At 40.1% G+C, this 18,440-nt stretch overlaps 1 long non-coding RNA gene across 1 annotated transcript; it reads left to right on the top strand.

Annotated features, from left to right (window-relative positions):
• The first annotated feature begins 15,255 nt into the window (after positions 1 to 15,255).
• Positions 15,256 to 17,534, top strand: LOC122641748. The gene is made up of 2 exons (XR_006329953.1): positions 15,256 to 15,345; positions 17,415 to 17,534. It is a non-coding gene; the product is annotated as an uncharacterized LOC122641748 (long non-coding RNA).
• Positions 17,535 to 18,440: the final 906 nt, after the last annotated feature.

Genomic DNA, 18,440 nt, shown 5'->3' with positions numbered 1-18,440 from the left:
TATATTTTATTTATTTGTAGTGTTTTATGCTTCAAAAATGTATTTTGCATAGATTCTAAGCATTTTCTTACATATCTAGTGTATTTTGCTTCTCTCCGATATGATACGATATGTCTCCTAAAATCAATCTTACGATGTAATACCCAATATCGATACTTTAAACCTTACTTTTAAAGACATTGGACATGGTAGGAGGATCATATAACCATGCAAAGATGGTGATGCAGGTCCAAGCATGCGAAAGAAGAAGAAGAGCCTTGACTAGGCTGATTTTCGTTGGAGCCTTTCTTTAGTTTTTTTGTGTTTTAATTAGTAAGGTTAAAACAGTCTTTTTACTTTTATTTTCTTAGTTATTCCCCTCCACGATTTTAGAGGGATGAGTGTTTTATTTGTTTAAACTTATACTCCTATTTAGAGTGTAAGTCTGCTATGTTTTTATGTTTTGTTATTAGGATTCAGGTTAGGAACCATTAGTCCTAATCTGACTAGGATTGGATTTAGGATTTGGAACTAGGATTCCTAGTTCAAGTCTGGTTGTTTGTGTAAGGCCTTTTGGCCCTCTTTTTTATTATAAATAGATGGATCATGGGCAGGCTCCCCCACTAAATTTTGCATAAAAAAAAACTCTTGTTTCAACCTGAAACTGCTGCCTGCGTGGTGCTGCCTCTGCTCCTCTGCGAGCTTGCATCCTTGTGGATTCAAGGTGGTGAAGGGTGGGTGGACTCCTGCGACTCCTTGCACTGTGAAGGTCAGGAGGCTCTATCAATCTTCAAGCTGCTGCCTTATTTCTGCATTACAGTAAGTGAACCTGCTGCTCTTTGTTTTCCTTTATACAAACCTGATCTATTTCCCTTCTCCCATCACTTTCGACCTCCATTAAAGCTGCAACTTAATTTTGCCCCTACAGCAGAATTTGAAAACCTATCTAAACCCTAACCTCTTTACATCATTAGTATCCCCTAAACCTGCATATTAAAACCCTATAAGCCCCTTTCCTAAAATCTGCCCCTAAACCCTAGATCTCACAAACAGCCCATTTTCATAAGGCATCCTACCCGAAACCCTAGAATTTCAACCTCATCCAAATACGATCCAACTTATACCATTAAACTTCTAGAAACCTGCACTTCACTACCAAATAAACCCTAGTTCGAAACCCTAACCCTAACCCTAGTTTTTGACCTAATTACCTAAATCTGTCCATTCGGCCAGCCCTATTACATAACTTTGTTTCCCCTGGTTCCTAGTGGGCTTTGTCCTACCTAGGCTACATCAAATTGGTATCAGAGCCATGGAAGAACATGGCAACCCTGTTGTGGATCCACCACTACCACCCCCACCTGATCCAATGGCTGTATGACAATGATGTTGTCCTCCTAGGAAGAAAAAACTTGTGTGTTTCAACATAAGGGAGAGGAGATCAAGTGGTACCCCCTTAATGTGCCTGAAGAATCACGTCAACGCCGTGTCATGCGTACCAACCAGAAGGGGACAGAATCTGGAAGTAAGTTGTTGGCTGTTCCACAGAGAGAGTTTGAACAAACCAGCCATGATACAGGCTTGGTTCTTGCCGTGGTGACTCATGAGGTTGCTGGCCAACCTGAAGTGAAGTTTACACAACCTATCATAGACTTATTGCAGGATTTTTCAGATGTAGTGCCAGAAGAACTTCCCAACGAGTTACCTCCATTGAGAGACATTCAACATGCCATCGACTTGGTACCCGGTGCTATGTTACCAAATCTGCCCGCCTACAGAATGAGTCCCTCTGAGCATGAAGAGCTTACTAAACAAGTTGGAGAGCTTCTCAAGAAGGGGTTTATTGATGAGAGCATAAGCCCTTGTGCTGTTCCAGCCTTGTTGACACCAAAGAAGGATGGTTCGTGGTGCATGTGTGTGGACAGTAGAGCTATCAACAAGATTACCATCAAGTATAGGTTTCCAATCCCTAGGCTTGATGACATGCTAGACATGCTGTCCGGTTCAAAGATCTTTTCTAAAATCGATCTTTGAAGTGGATACCATTAGATTCGCATCCGGCCTGGAGATGAATGGAAGACAGCCTTCAAGACCAAAGATGGATTGTTCGAGTGGAAGGTCATGCCCTTTGGCCTAACAAATGCACCTAGCACATTCATGAGAGTCATGACACAGGTACTTTGTCCTTTCATCGGTAAGTTTCTCGTCGTTTATTTTGATGATATTTTGGTGTACAGTAAGCACCCAGATGAACATATAGACCACCTGAAACAAGTTCTAAGAGTGCTCCGGCAAGAGAAGCTGTTTATAAATTTAAAGAAGTGCTCCTTCATGCTGCCCAAGGTTGTTTTCCTGGGTTTATAATTTCTTCCAAGGGTGTTGAAGCTGATCCGGAAAAGGTCCGAAGCGTTGTGGAATGGCCTACTCCGAAGACATTCACTGAAGTGCGAAGCTTCCACAGTTTGGCTTCTTTTTATAGACGATTCATTCGCAATTTCAGTGCCATCATGGCACCCATAACCGAATGCACCAAACAGAACAAGGGTCCGTTTGTATGGACAGCAACAGCTCAAAAAGCCTTCCAAGTGATTAAGAAGAAGATGACTGAAGCTCCAGTGCTACGCCTGCCTAACTTTGACCATATTTTCGAAGTTGCTACTGATGCTTCCCATGTTGGTTTAGGCAGAGTTCTTATGCAGAATGGACATCCTATTGCATTCTACAGTGAGAAACTCAATGATGCCAAGACTCGGTACTCTACTTATGATATAGAGCTTTATGCCGTTGTTCAGGCCTTGTGGCATTGGAGACACTACCTTATTGGCAAAGAATTCGTCTTGTACACTGATCATGAGGCACTCAAGCACCTCCATTCACAGAAGTCCATTAGCACCAGGCATGCTAAATGGGTTGCATATTTACAGGATTTCAACTTTGCCCTCAAATACAAGTCAGGAAAGGAAAATACAGTGGCTGATGCACTGAGTAGAAAAGTCCTGACCTTGAGCACTTTTTCAGCCCATGCACTTAGCATCAAGCAGATCAGAGATGAGTATGCTAGTGACAAGGACTTTCAAGTCCTATATGCTGATTTGAAGCAGGGTGGACAGCACCCTAAATATTCATTACATGATGGTTACCTATTCTTAGGAACTCGGCTTTGTATTCCCGACTCATCCTTACGGCACCACATTATCAGGGAGTTACATGGAGGAGGTCTAGGAGGACACTTCGGGAAGGATAAAACCATCTTGCAGGTGACTGATCAGTACTATTGGCCTCACTTGGCCAAGGATGTAGAGCATGTAATCCGGAGGTGTCGAGTTTGCCATCTAGCTAAAGGTACCAAACAAAATACGGGCCTCCATTCATCATCGCGCTCCCTCACCAGCCGTGGGTTGATCTCAAGATGGATTTCGTACTTGGACTACCCCCTACCAAAGACAGATTTGACTCCATCATGGTAGTAGTTGACAGATTCACCAAGATGGCTCACTTCATTCCTTGTTGAAGAACACTTGATGCTTTCCACATTGCCAAACTGTTCTTCAAGGAGATTGTTCGTATCCATGGGTTACCCAGTATCATCGTATCCGATCGTGACGTGAAGTTTATGAGTTACTTCTGGAAGACTCTATGGCTGAAGACAAACACCAAGCTGTTGTTCTCTACTGCATTCCATCCCCAGACTGACGGACAAACAGAAGTAGTCAACAGGAGCCTTGGTAATTTGCTGCGGTGTTTGGTCCGAGATTATGAGAAGACGTGGCCCTCTATCCTTGACATTGCTGAGTTTGCATACAACAGCTCCGTGAACAGGACCACCGGTCGTATTCCTTTCGAGATTCTCCTTGGGATATAACCCTGGCGTCCAACTGATCTCATTCCCTTACCCCCTCAAGCTCGGGTAAGTGTTGAAGCAGATGAATTCCTCCGCCATATCACCGAAGTGCATACAAATGTTCGATGCAAGATTGCACTCAGTACTGATCACTACAAGTCCACTGTCGACAAACATCGCCGGTTCGTAGAGTTCAAGCCTGGGGACATGGTCATGGTACGGGTGAATCCAGAGAGACACCAACCAGGTGTCAACAGTAAGCTACATCCAAAGAAGATGGGTCCATACAAGGTGCTGAAACGTATTGGGCCTAATGCTTATGTTCTAGAGTTGCCTGATGATATGGGCATAAGCAATGTTTTCAACGTGGCTGATCTATACTTGTATACGGGGCATCATTCAGATGATGGTGATTCACAGAACATGTTGCGGCTGCCCCAACTGAAGCCACCTACGGAAGATGTGATTGAAGAGGTTCTAGATGATATGCACAAGACGACTCGTCAAGGCACAGGTTACCACTCTTTCCTTGTCAAGTGGAAAGGTCGCCCACGCTAGGACAGCACTTGGATACATGCTGATGATTTCAAGAGGCTTGATCCAGAGTTATATGATCGCTATATGGCATTCACCCATTCATCGGGGATGAATGTTTCTAAGCCGGGGAGAGCTGATGCAGGTCCAAGCATGCGAAAGAAGAAGAAGAGCCTTGACCAGGCTGATTTTCGTTGGAGCCTTTCTTTAGTTTTTTTGTGTTTTAATTAGTAAGGTTAAAACAGTCTTTTTTACTTTTATTTTCTTAGTTATTCCCCTCCACGATTTTAGAGGGATGAGTGTTTTATTTGTTTAAACTTATACTCCTATTTAGAGTGTAAGTCTGCTATGTTTTTATGTTTTGTTATTAGGATTCAGGTTAGGAACCATTAGTCCTAATCTGACTAGGATTGGATTTAGGATTTGGAACTAGGATTCCTAGTTCAAGTCTGGTTGTTTGTGTAAGGCCTTTTGGCCCTCTTTTTTATTATAAATAGATGGATCGTGGGCAGGCTCCCCCACTAAATTTTGCATAAAAAAAAACTCTTGTTTCAACCTGAAACTGCTGCCTGCGTGGTGCTGCCTCTGCTCCTCTGCGAGCTTGCATCCTTGTGGACTCAAGGTGGTGAAGGGTGGGTGGACTCCTACGACTCCTTGCATTGTGAAGGTCAGGAGGCTCTATCAATCTTCAAGCTGCTGCCTTATTTCTGCATTACAGTAAGTGAACCTGCTGCTCTTTGTTTTCCTTTATACAAACCTGATCTATTTCCCTTCTCCCATCACTTTCGACCTCCATTAAAGCTGCAACTTAATTCTGCCCCTACAGCAGAATTTGAAAACCTATCTAAACCCTAACCTCTTTACATCATTAGTATCCCCTAAACCTGCATATTAAAACCCTATAAGCCCCTTTCCTAAAATCTGCTCCTAAACCCTAGATCTCACAAACAGCCCATTTTCATAAGGCATCCTACCCGAAACCCTAGAATTTCAACCTCATCCAAAATCGATCCAACTTCTACCATTAAACTTCTAGAAACCTGCACTTCACTACCAAATAAACCCTAGTTCGAAACCCTAACCCTAACCCTAGTTTTTGACCTAATTACCTAAATCTGTCCATTCGGCTAGCCCTATTACATAACTTTGTTTCCCCTGGTTCCTAGTGGGCTTTGTCCTACCTAGGCTACATCAGATGGTTTTAGTGTGAATGTGCTGACAAAGAAGACTGTTGTGGTTTGGGGATACTAACTTAAGAAAAAGAGGAAACACTCGTCCCAGTCCTTTTTTAATGCTTGGACCTCTAGTCTTAACACTAACCTTTCAAACTGATATGGAAGATCCTGGCACCTCCTAAATATAAAGCACTAGGTTGCAAGGTCAGTCATGGGAAGATGGGTATCTGTGACAGGTTGCAAAGGAGAGCAGGTAGAAACTTTATTTTCCTCAAGTCTGCTTGTTCTGTGTGTGGGGAATCTGTGAGTCACCTTTTTATTGATTGTAGTTCTATTAGTGTTAGGAATAAGGGGGAGGAGTTGTGAATAGAGCTAGCGTCAGCTCCTATTCATGACTCCTCTTGTAGGGGTATTTTTGTCTGTCTTTTTAATTATTCTAAACCCTATTTAATATACTGTTTTGGGTGCAGTCAAACTAACGACTGCAGCCCCATTGTGCAGCATCTCTTCTCCCTTCTCCTCTCTTCTTCTTCTTCTTCACTAATATTACATGGTATTAGAGCTAGGACTGTAGGAGTCGATCCAACATCCTTAATCTGTCTCTTTTCCCTGCGTTTTGATTTGAATAAGCTTGCAGTCTTGAAGACCTAAGGTTTTGGGACTTCTCGGGATCTTATCTTAAAGGGGATGCAGCACCCTTTGCTGCAGTTTTGTGGTTTTATTTGAGACTAGTTCATGACTATACAAAAGAACTAGGTCTCGGTTTTTGGTATGTGTCAAGGTTGAGATCGATTCAGGTGCTGTTTGCGATTTGGATCTGGATCGAGTTATTGGTGGTTATTGTTTGTTGTTGGCTGCTGTATTGATTTCTTTAAGAAATCAATTTCAGAAGTTTTTGTGATTGATTGAAGGTCATAACTCCTTGCTGTCCATCAGTTTCACTTTGACATTGACTTCTTTGTGAAGATTCAACTTGTTTAGTTAAGCATGGGTGACGCAAAGACAACTGTGACTGAAATGTCCGCATCTTCTCATCGCATTACTAAAAGAAAACTTGAAGGAATTTCTAACTTTCAGCAATGGAAGAAGGTGGTTCGATTGGCCTTGACTGGGCGTGATCAACGAGGTCACCTGACAAAATCAAAGCTTGAAGGAGACACAACATGGGATACGGTGGATGCAAGAATATTGAGTCAAATGTTGAACTCAATGGATAACCAGATTGCAGACCTAGTTACTCACATTGACACGGTAAAGGATTTATGGGAATACTTGAATGTCCTATATTCTGGGAAGGACAACTTGTCTTGAATTTATGACCTGTTCCAAGCCTTTTATAAAATGGATCAGAAGACCCTGACTGTAACTCAGTATTTTGCGGAGTTCAAGCGACTATATTAGGAGTTGAATTCCACTCTTCCTATTACTTCTGATGTGAAAGAGATGCAGCAACAGCGTGAGCAACTGCCAGTTATGGTATTTTTGGGTGGCCTTCGAAAAGAATTTGAGCCAGTACGGTCTCAAATCCTCGGTGAGGATAGAATCACTACATTTCCAGAAGCATTTTATCGGGTTTCACAGGTTTCCCGTGAGAGCAGCCAAGATTCCACCCCTGGTAGTGAGGGTTCAGCCCTTGCAGCCTTTCCCAACCGTGGGTCCAATAGTGGGATAGGTAATGGTAGCAGTGGTGGTAGCCGTGGTCGTGGGTCAGGGAACAGTAAAGCACCCACATCTGGTATTTCAGAGACTTCAGGACAGATGCGCACTTGTCATCATTGTGGCAAAGCTGGTCATATTCAGCGTTTTTGTTGGAAACTTCATGGTAAACCACCTCAGTTTGCAAATTCAGCCTGCAGTGATCCGGTGGTTACCACTCCTTCCAAGCCTGAGGGTAAAACAGTTACTATGTCTGATGAAGATTATGAGCGGTTCACCCAATTTCAAAATTCTCAGTCATCTCAGTTCTCCATTGCTACACTAGTTCAGCCAGGTAATGCTATTGCATGCCTATCATCTACTTCTCGTCCCTGGATCATTGATTCAGGTGCTTCGGACCATATGACTGGAGCATCATGTATTTTTTCTTTATTTCGTGAGTCTTCTTCCAATGCTGTGTTAGCCGATGGATCTCTTGCTAAAGTTCGGGGTACAGGCACTGTGCAAGTTACCCCCTCTTTGTCGTTGTCCTCCGTTTCTTACTTGCCCAAATTTCCTTTTAATTTATTATCTGTTCGAAAATTCACCAAAGCTTACAATTGTTCTGTTAGCTTTTTTCCTGATTATTGTAAGTTTCAGGATCTCCAGTCGAGGAAGACGATTGGTAGAGGTCGCGTATCTGGGGAACTGTATCTTCTTGATGACGCATCCACTGTGGCATGTTCGAGTATGGCACTTCCTCATCAGATTCATTGTCGTTTGGGTCATCCTTCGTTGCAAAGTTTGAAGCTTTTAGATAGTCGGTTTCAGTCCTTGTCTAGTTTATAGTGTGAGTCTTATCAGTTTGGGAAGCTTCACCGTGTAAGTTATCCCCCTCGAGTCAATAAACGGGCTGTTCAACCCTTTTCTTTAGTCCATTCTGATGTGTGGGGTCCGTGTCCTGTTACTTCTGTGTTGGGTTTTCGTTACTTTGTTACTTTTGTAGATGACTTTTTCAGAGTTACCTGGATTTATTTAATGAAAGATCGTTCTGAATTGTTTTCCATTTTCTGTACTTTTGTGCTTGAAATTCAGAATCAATTTACTACTTCTTTGAAAGTTCTTCGAAGTGACAATGCAAAAGAATATTTTTCTACTCCCTTAAATGAGTTTATGGTTCAGCATGGGATCATTCATCAGTCCTCCTGTGCGGATACACCTCAACAAAATGGTGTAGCCGAAAGGAAGAACAGTCATTTGATGGAAGTTACTCGATCTCTTTTATTTGAGATGAAAGTAGCTAAAATTTTTTGGGCTGATGCTATTTTGACTATGTGTTATCTGATCAACCGTATGCCTTCTTCTGTTTTGAGTAGTGGTATTCCATATTCTTTGTTGTTCCCTTCCCATCCATTGCTTGTCTTACCACCACGAATATTTGGGTGTGTTTTATTCGGGATCATCGTCATGGTCGCCCTAAGTTGGATCCTAGAGCTCTTAAATGTCTTTTCGTGGGGTATTCTAAAACCCGAAAGGGTTACCGATGTTATTCTTTTGATTTAAGAAAATATTTTGTTACTGCTGATGTCTGATTCTTCGAATCTACTCCATTTGTTGCATCCTCACTGCCTGCTTCAGAGTTGAACGATGATCTACCTCTTTATGTTGTCGACATCTCCTGTGCAGGATCCTTTGCCCCATGTGCCACCTCCAACACAACCATTGGCTGTTTTTCGCCGTCGCGCACCCGATGAGCCGACCCATCGCATTACAACTATGGAGAGATACAGTACCCAGGCAGCACCAACTCCCACATCCTCCTCACCTTCAGATCCCCCTCCAGGTAATTCCTCCTCGGCTACTGTACCTCCTATTTCTGATCTTGATGTTCCTATTGCTACCCGTAAGGGGGTTCGGAGTTGTACCCAACATCCTATAAATCGTTTTGTGTCCTATGCTCGTTTGTCCTCTTCTTTTGTTGCTTGTTTGTCTACTATTGACAGTTATCCTGTTCCGAAGTCGGTGGTAAAGGCCTTAGCTCACCCTGGGTGGAGGGCTGCCATGACTGAGGAGTTATCTGCTCTGAAGGATAATTAGACATGGGATCTTGTTTCTTTACCCTCTGGTAAGTCTGCTATTGGTTGTCGCTGGATATTTGTGGTGAAGGTTAATCCTGATGGGTCTGTGGCTAGGTTGAAGGCTCGTTTTGTTGCTAAGGGCTATGCCCAGGTCTATGGTGTGGACTATCTGGATACTTTCTCTCTGGTTGTAAAACTTACTTCTGTCCGCATTTTGATTTCATTGGCTGCTATACATCACTGGCCTTTGTTTCAGCTAGACGTCAAGAATGCATTCTTGCATGGGGATCTCCTTGAGGAGGTGTATATGGAGCAACCTCCTGGTTTTGTTGCTTAGGGGGAGTTTGGTAAGGTGTGTAAGTTGAGGAAATCTCTGTATGGGCTGAAACAGTCACCGCGAGTGTGGTTTGGCCGTTTTACAGATGTTTTGTTGGAATTTGGTTTAACTCGGTCTGAGAGTGATCACTTAGTGTTTTTCAGGCAGTTAGATGCAGGGAAGATATTTTTGGTAGTTTATATAGATGATATTGTTATCACAGGGGATGACTCTTTAGGTATTGAGGGCTTGAAGACATATTTGGGCTTGAAGACATATTTGGGATAGCAATTCCAGACTAAGGACCTGGGACAACTGAAGTATTTCTTGGGTATTGAGGTAGCTCAATCAAGGAAAGGGATTTCACTCCCACAGCGAAAGTATGTGCTTGATTTACTTTCAGAGACAAGATTACTGGGATCTAGGCCTTTGGATACTCCTATGGATCCTAATGTGAAACTTATGGCAGAGGATGGGGATGTTCTGGATGATCCAGAGAAGTATCGAAGTCTTGTAGGGAAACTCAACTATTTGACTGTGACTACCTGACATCTCTTTTCCTGTCAGTGTGCTGAGTCAATTTATGTTTGCCCCTCGGATGGCTCATTGGGAGGCAGTTATAAGGGTATTGCGATATATTAAGAAGGATCCAGGGCGTGGTCTCTTATACTCTAATCATGGCCATAGAAGGATTGATGGATTTACTGATGCAGATTGGGCAGGATCTCCTATTGATCGAAAGTCTACTTCGGGCTATTGTGTCTTTGTTGGAGGGAACCTAGTTTCATGGAAGAGCAAGAAACAGACTGTGGTAGCTCGATCTAGTGCAGAGTCGGAGTATCGGGCTATGGTTCATGGCACTTGTGAACTAATGTGGATTAAACAGTTGATGACTGAACTTGGATTGGTGATGATTCTCCTATGCTGTTGTGGTGTGACAGTCAGGCTGCTATTCATATTTCTGAGAATTCTGTGTTTCATGAGAGAACGAAACACATTGAGGTTGATTGTCATTTTGTTCGTGAGAAGCTGCAGCAAGGGATTATTTCTCCTCGTCGTATTCGCACTGGGGAGCAGCTTGCTGATTTCTTCACCAAGCCTTGGGGAAGTATGAGAGTAAATTATATTTGTATGAAGCTGGGCATGATTAACATCTATGCTCCAGCTTGAGGGGGAGTGTTAGGAGTAAGGGGGAGGAGTCGTGAATAGAGCTAGTGTCAGCTCCTATTCACGACTCCTCTTGTAAGGGTATTTTTGTCTCAGTTTTTTTAATTATTCTAAACCCTATTTAATATACTGTTTTGGGTGCAGTCAATCAAACGACTGCAGCCCAATTGTGCAGCATCTCTTCTCCCTTCTCCTCTCTTCTTCTTATTCTTCTTCTTCACTAATATTACAATTAGAAATTGGGCTTATTTCTTGGCATTATTTGCTCTAAACTGGAATCCCAGTGAGGAATTCTTGATCTCATGTTGTCCTGGCAGTCCATGGCTCTAGTATAGAGAGGCAAGTCAATGTGGTGCTTTGTCTTCCTAATGGATGTTTGAACTATTTGGGAAGGGAGGAATAATATTATGTTTAGAGGGCGGGTGAGATCTGATGCAAATCAGTCACATTAAGAGCTTTTTATTGGAAATAAACTTTGGGTTGGATTATGTATGTGTTGGGCCTTTGATCCCATGTGTTTTCTTTGTAATGGGCCACTTTAATAGGTCTAAAATATAGGGTAGAAAATATGAAAACGGGATTTACTTCATTAGTTTAGTTAGAGTCATGTTTTGAGTCAGTTTCTTTCATTATTTTAGTTTTCTAGTCAGTTTATGTTACTTTATTTTAAGGATTGAGTTAGGCCTTTCCTTTTTAGTTTTAGTCTGTTTCTGAATCTTCTATATTAGTTTGTAAGGGGCTACAGCGCCTTGAACACGAATTTGATTAATGAGATCGAGAGAAAAAAAACATAGCTTTTGTGCTTTGCTTTGTGAGAGAGAATGGTGAGAGGCCGTGGGTGAGAGATCTGAGTCTGAGAGAGACTACCCTATCTTCTTCCTTTGTTGATTGCTTTATTGTTTTGAAATGTCCTGCAAATTTGAGAATCGATTGAAGTATTTACTGTTGCTGGACCTGAAGTTTGCGATCCTCTTGTGGACTGGTTATCATTTGTGACTGGTCTACATTAGAAAATTTTTATAGGACAGTCATACAATCGGCTATGATGTATGGTGCGAAACATTGGGCAATTAAGAAACATCATACAAATAAACTCACTGGCTGAGATGAGGAAGTTGAGATGGTTGTGTAATAAAACTAGGAAGAATAAAATAAGGAATGAATAAATTAGAGCTGATTTGGGAGTAGCTTCAATACATGATAAGCTATGAGAAAGTCGTTTGAGGTTTCATGGTCATGTACAACGAAGGCTTTTAGATGCTCCAGTACAAAGGAGTGATTTGATTCAAATTGAAGAGCTAAAAGAGCCAGAGGTAGAGCCAAAATGATTCTGGGAGAAGTGGTGAGGAAAGACACGCATAGCTTAGGCCTTGTAACAAGTATGGCTTTGAATCGAGTTGATTGGAGGATAAGAATCCATGTAGCCGACCCCAATTTGGGATAAGGCTGAGTTGAGTTACCAGGTTCAGTTGGTATTCTCAGGACCTATTAGTATTGGTTCCATCACAACAGGGATCAAGGTGATCATCCAAGGTGTGGAGATTTCAATCTCCAAACGATGAATTTATTATCTTTGAAGGAGACTCCAGATTGGTGGTTAGTTGTATTCAAGAGCCAACTGCTGGCCCATGGCACTACATACCTTTGCTAAGAAAGGCTAGATCTCTGGTGGTGAAAAAAATTCAGTTTCTCTTAGAGGTTACGCTCAGCAAATTCCCTAGTTGATGGCTTAACCAAGACAGGTGTAAACAGGGAACTCTTTATTAGGGTTCTGTAAAGATTGAGTAGTCTCTTCTTGTGGGTTTTTAGGGCTTCACCCTTTATGTTGGTGTTCTACTTTAGTTTTGTAGTCTATTCTTCTTTGGCAATAAAGGTTTCTGTTACTAGAAAAAAAAAAGTGGGAAAGGAGTTTTTTTTTCTTTTGTTTTGTTTTGTGTGTGTGTGTGAGGGGGGCGGTGGGGAGGAAGAGACTTAAGCTCATTCCTTCTATCCAGGCCCCTTTTTTTATTTTGATAAAAATTGCTATTCATTGACTTATGAATTAACTGTTTTATTCATTGACCCTCCCCAGACCCCGCAATGGTAGGAGCCTTGTGCACCATAGTTGTCAAGGCGGCAAAGCAGCCCAAGACGTTGGAGGGGTGTCTAAGCGCTTAGGCGACAAGACACCCGCCTAGGCGACCAAAGCGCCCCCAAGTGTTATTTTTTATTTCCCCCTTTTCTAACGTTATTTAGTATGCTACAATATATACCTTATATAATCAAAAATCAACATTAAGCCTTCTCAAGTCATAAAAAAATCAACATTAAGCCACATTAAGTCACATCAAGTCATAAAAAATCAATATTAAGCCACATCAAATCATCAAAAATCAACATAGAACTAGAAGACAACAGAACTGAAGAAGCAAGCTATTGGAAGTTTGAAACAATCCAACATACATTTGGTTTATAGTGTTCTTAGAAAATATGATCTTATCTATGAGGAATTAAATTGTTTTCGATTTAGAGAAATGTTCTTGTTCTCTAACAAGTTTGACTAATCAGATGATTTTATTTTTACATGAGGCTTTTAGTATTAGGTAGAGCACAAAACCAGCTTTCCAACAAATCCCATATTGCTTAAATCTGATTTATATTGAAGAAATTATGTTCCGGTCAAACCTTATTTGGTATGTGCGAATGCCGTCAAAATCGTTCTGAATGAAAATATTTTTTTAGATATAAAAACAAATGAATATTTTACCACACTTTTGGTTTTTAGCAATGTTTTACCATATTAAGATTTATTTTTTAGATTTGAGAAAAACCCCAGCATTAGAAAGTTGAAAATTTTACCTACCGTCGAAAATCCAGTTTTTGTTCTTGAACTGGGGGGTTGATTTTTTTTCCTCTTGGAATTTTATTTTTTAACTATTTTTATTGGATTCAAATAGGGGGGTATTTGTTTATTTATGAATAATATCTCAAGTAAATGAAATACCAAATGAAATACCAAATATAAAACATTTACTTAAATGATATTTGGCATAAATAAGGGCTAATACCGATACCAGTAAAAACCAGTGCAAGGCGCATTACAATAAGGCGGAGGTCGCCTAGGCCCAATAAAACCGCCTGGACGCCTTGGCGGCACCTAGTTGATACCTTGGCGACGCCTTGACAACTATGTTGTGCACTAGGTACGCCCTTAGAGGGCAGACCTCAGTGCAACGGTTAGGTTGCTCCATTGCGACTTAGTGGTTGCGGGTTCGAGTCAGGAAACAGCCTCTCCGTGAAGCGGGGGTAAGGCTGCGTACTTTATGAGTTATGACCCTTCCAAGACCCCACAGTGGTGGGAGCCTCGTGTACTGGGGTATCCCGTTTTTATTTATTCTGAAGTTTTTCATCATCTCAGCATAACCTTGGTCAATCAATTTGATACAGTTTTTATTTTTATTTTTATGGTTTGTTGCTGTTGATTAAATGATATTGGAATGTGTATGTCCTAGTTAATTATTTTCTAATTAAATATATCATTAAGAATTGAAGCCTAACATAGGTATTTTTTAAAAGAAAACGTTGAATCTTAGGCATTAATTTTATATTTTTTGGCCAAAAATCCAAAATATTTTGCTTTGGCAGCCTAAGGGAAGCACATGATTTAATATTTTCTTTTGCTGCTTTGGGTTCCTCAGCCCATTTTGGTCAATTTGGCCAATGTTGATATTTGGCTGAAACTCACTGAAGCTAAGCCCTTGATTTGAAAGCATTTCAGATAAGGGGTATGAAAAACTATAGATCCTGAGACAGCCAAACTGGGCTATGCTAAATGAATATCCCAATTTAAGCTAGCCTGTTTTAAGTGTTGTTTTTCTTAAGAAGTGGATTTATGACTATTCATTTCAAATCAATCAAAGGATCAAAGCCTGTTTTAGTTTTAGTGCTCTTAGATCTTTCATATTTTATTTATATATATATATCTATAATAATTTAAAATTAATTATTTTCAATTTGGGAGCAAACAGGGATGCCCATTGGTGTTTAATTTTACAATGAAGCTTAAACTTCATATTGCTTATTGATTAGACTGAATCTATTCAGTTTTGTGTTGCACATTTAACTGTTGAAAATGGCCAATGTTTTGAGAGAAAGGAATTACAAAATTGTATTTGGGTTGTTTTTCTAACAATATGGTGTAAAACTCGTATGGTCGTATTTTTACCAATTAATTTGATCTTTCAATCAGTATTATTTAGTCATTTAAAATTAATTTACAGTTTGTTTCAGGGCCAATTTCGTGGAAGAACTGAAATTGCACCTGATCAAAGGGAGAAGTTTTTGTGCTGACGGAGACACCCTGTGGTGACCCTAATTTCGTGGGTCTACTGCAAACTCTGGAGGGATGCATGATCATTTATACAATTTGCAGATGCTTGAGGCTGCTTACTACAAGCGTCCCCAATCCAAAGATTCAGAACGTCCGAAGAACTATATTCCTGTATGATAGTTTGTTTTGTTGCGTAATTTGGCTAGTAGATAGAATCATGAGGAACCAAAAGTTACAACTGATGAATATGAACAGGGGACATGTGTGTACTTTGATTTTCACATAGCCAGTGACGACTTACAGCATGGATGGTATGTTAAATATATTTATTTATTTTTTGCTCTCCTTTTCGGATTGCTTGATCTTTTATCTCTTGTACTTTGGTTTTTTTTGCCATTGATCAATGTTTTGAGTTGTGTACATAGTGCATACAAATGGAGTATTTCTTGTTTTGTGTTTTTGTGCTGTCTTAAAGGTGCTCTATTCTTTGACAAGCTTTTCTGCTGATGCAAGTATGCCTACACAGATAATATTGTTTTCTCATGTAATTAATTTACCACTGTCTTTTTGTTGGGTATGTCTTCTGTATTTTAGAAAGCACACAAGGTCTACACATTGGGGTGAGCCTCCAGGTGTAACTGAAAGAAAGGCCTTGAGGTGCAGTCTTAGATAGGGATGTAAATGGATATTCGTAAATCCGTATTCGATCCGCGTTCGTATCCGTTTAGGAGAATCCGAATCCGTTCGAAACTAATCGGATACGAATATGATAATCTCCCTATCCGACCGATTATTATTTGATTCGTTTCGCAGTCCGACGGTATTAAAATATCTGAAATATAACTCTGTGTTTGTCTATCCTTTTAAGTTACCTTATTGGATTTTGTTATCATATTTTTATAAATTTATAAGTTAAGATAATGTGATTCTTTTTCTAGATTTGCTATTGGTTTATATATATTGTTTTATGCAATGTGATACATGGAATTACATATCTATTAAAAAACCAAAAGTAAAAAATGTAAGAGAATAAAAGACTAAGAAGAGTAGAAGAAAGGGTAGTTACTGAACTCTCAAGTCTCAACCCTAACCTTCATCATAAAAATGGTAAATATGTCAACGGATAGTCGAAAAATTGTATTCGATCCGTATTCATATCCATTTAGGAGAACCAGTATTCAAAAAATCACTATCCGAAAAATATCCGAATCCGTCCGAAAACCGATAGGATATTATCCGAATCCGTCCGAATATAATCGGATACGAATATGATAATGCCACTATCCGACCGAATTCGATCCGTTTACATCCTTAGTCTTAGAGCTCAGATCATTGCAAGTCTATCCATCTTAAAGTGGAAGGGGCAGGTGAAGTGCATATTTCATGCCTTTAGGCCTGCCTTACGCGTTGGTGCATATCCAGAGCAAGGCAAGCTTGGGGCCCTTCAAGCATCCATCCATCTTCAAGCTTAGTGCAGATGCCCATCACAGTTCGTAGATGCTGTAGAATGGGTTAAAATAGATTCATACTGTGGGATAGACATCAAACTATACATAGTTTTACTTAAATATTTTCATAAGTTTTTCACAGCAAAGAAGGGGATAAGCATGTTTTCTTAGGTGCTGGACATCCTGCATGGTCTGTGGTTATCTGATTCACTTCATATTGGAAGATTGATGGTTGAGGAAAACAACAACAACAACAACAACAACAAACTCAGCCTTATCCCAACTTAATGGGGTCGGCTTCATGGATCCAAACAAAGAAAGTAGGTAAAAGTGAGATCTAGAAATGATATGAGAAGTGAAAAATGGACAATGACAAATGAATGATGGGAAATAAAAGAAAAGTGAAAGATAAAAGTGACAGATAATGTAAGAGGAAAGAGGCACAGCCCAGCAAGTCTGGAGAATCTTAGCTAGATAGGGTCTGCTACATGGATCCTTGCCCTCCAATAATAGGCTCTATCCGAGGTTATACATGGTACAAGACCTAGAATATTTCTCTGAAGTTGTTGGTGGTTTACTAGTTGGAGGAGATTATACTGGAAGAGCACAGGGGATCTGTGGAAATGATACGTGGGTGAGTGGATGGGTATAAACTACTCATTTCCATCCTTTACTATCAATGTACTCTGGGGATTTTGGTGGTGTAAAATTGCAATCATGACATGCTTTCTTAATTACTCACTTGGTTGCTGCCTGTGTGTTTGCAATTACAAATTAACTTCTCTAATCTTACTTCTGGACAAATGGTTTAATTCTTAGCGCTTCGAAAGTTTATTCTTAAAATGGGGGAAAATAGATTCACTTTTATTTTTTTTAAATGATGTAGTTTTTGGTTCTCAATTGACTTAGTCTGCAATGCTGCCCATAAACAGGTGCCAGAGGATCAAGACTGAGTTCACTTTTGAATACAGTTACCTTGAAGACGAACTTCTTGTTGTATAGAAAAAGTGCAGAAGACGAGTACTGTGATAATCTGGTCAAAAGTTTTGGTATGTATCATGCCATGTATGCAACTCCTACTAAATGTTTATTAGTTAGAACTTCTGTAGTTGCATTATAGGTTCTGCCAATTAGTTATTATAAATTGTTCTTGGTGAGTTTTTACTGTTTACTCACTTAATTCCCTTTCTTATGAGTAACAGGTGTTCTTTATAAGTTATTGAAGAGTATCATTTAGCATTTATTCTCACTCATTCTTTTTCATATTTCAAACTCTTGACCAATTCCATATCTCTATGATCTACCATCTACGTACTCTGCTGAATAACAGATGCTGTGGCCTTTTCTCTATGCATTGTTAGGGAGTAGGAACAAACATCTTCTTTGTCTAGAGTTGCAACCCTCTCCATTTTGTTCCCCTTATAAATGTTTTAGCAAAACGTTCTTTGCGCAAAAAATGCCATAGGTTAGGATTGACACTAAACTCACTCCTTCCAGGATCCCAAATAGGCAGGACCAGCACTGGGTAATGCCCCTTTTTTTATTCAAAATGCTTGAATTTTCTAGATTTAGTTTGTACATTATAGAATGATTTGGGGTCAATGTGAGTTTCCATGTGCTTATTGGTTGTTCTCCAATTTACCACATATGGTTTTCCCATCGCATGAATATATAATTTCTTTCAACATTTGGTGGAATATTGTAAATTTTTGTTAGATGTCTATAAATTTTTTTCGCAGGTAATCACCAAAACCAGCTTATAAACTGATTCGTTCACTTAATAAAATGACTCGGGAATCTGCAATCTGCTAGTGCTGCGTCAACTTAGATATTGTTAGTGAATTGTAGCTTTTCCAATGTAACTTGTAATTGATCTGCAATTTTCAATAATAAAGAAGTGCATTTATTCTTTATTTCCTTCTGAAATTTAGATAACAGCAGTTGGTGTTATTTTCAGA

Source organism: Telopea speciosissima, chromosome 10, assembly GCF_018873765.1.
Source record: "Telopea speciosissima isolate NSW1024214 ecotype Mountain lineage chromosome 10, Tspe_v1, whole genome shotgun sequence".
Taxonomy (NCBI): Eukaryota; Viridiplantae; Streptophyta; class Magnoliopsida; order Proteales; family Proteaceae; genus Telopea; species Telopea speciosissima.
The sequence above is the reverse complement of the archived record's forward strand: the minus strand, read 5'-3'. Positions and strand labels throughout refer to the sequence as shown.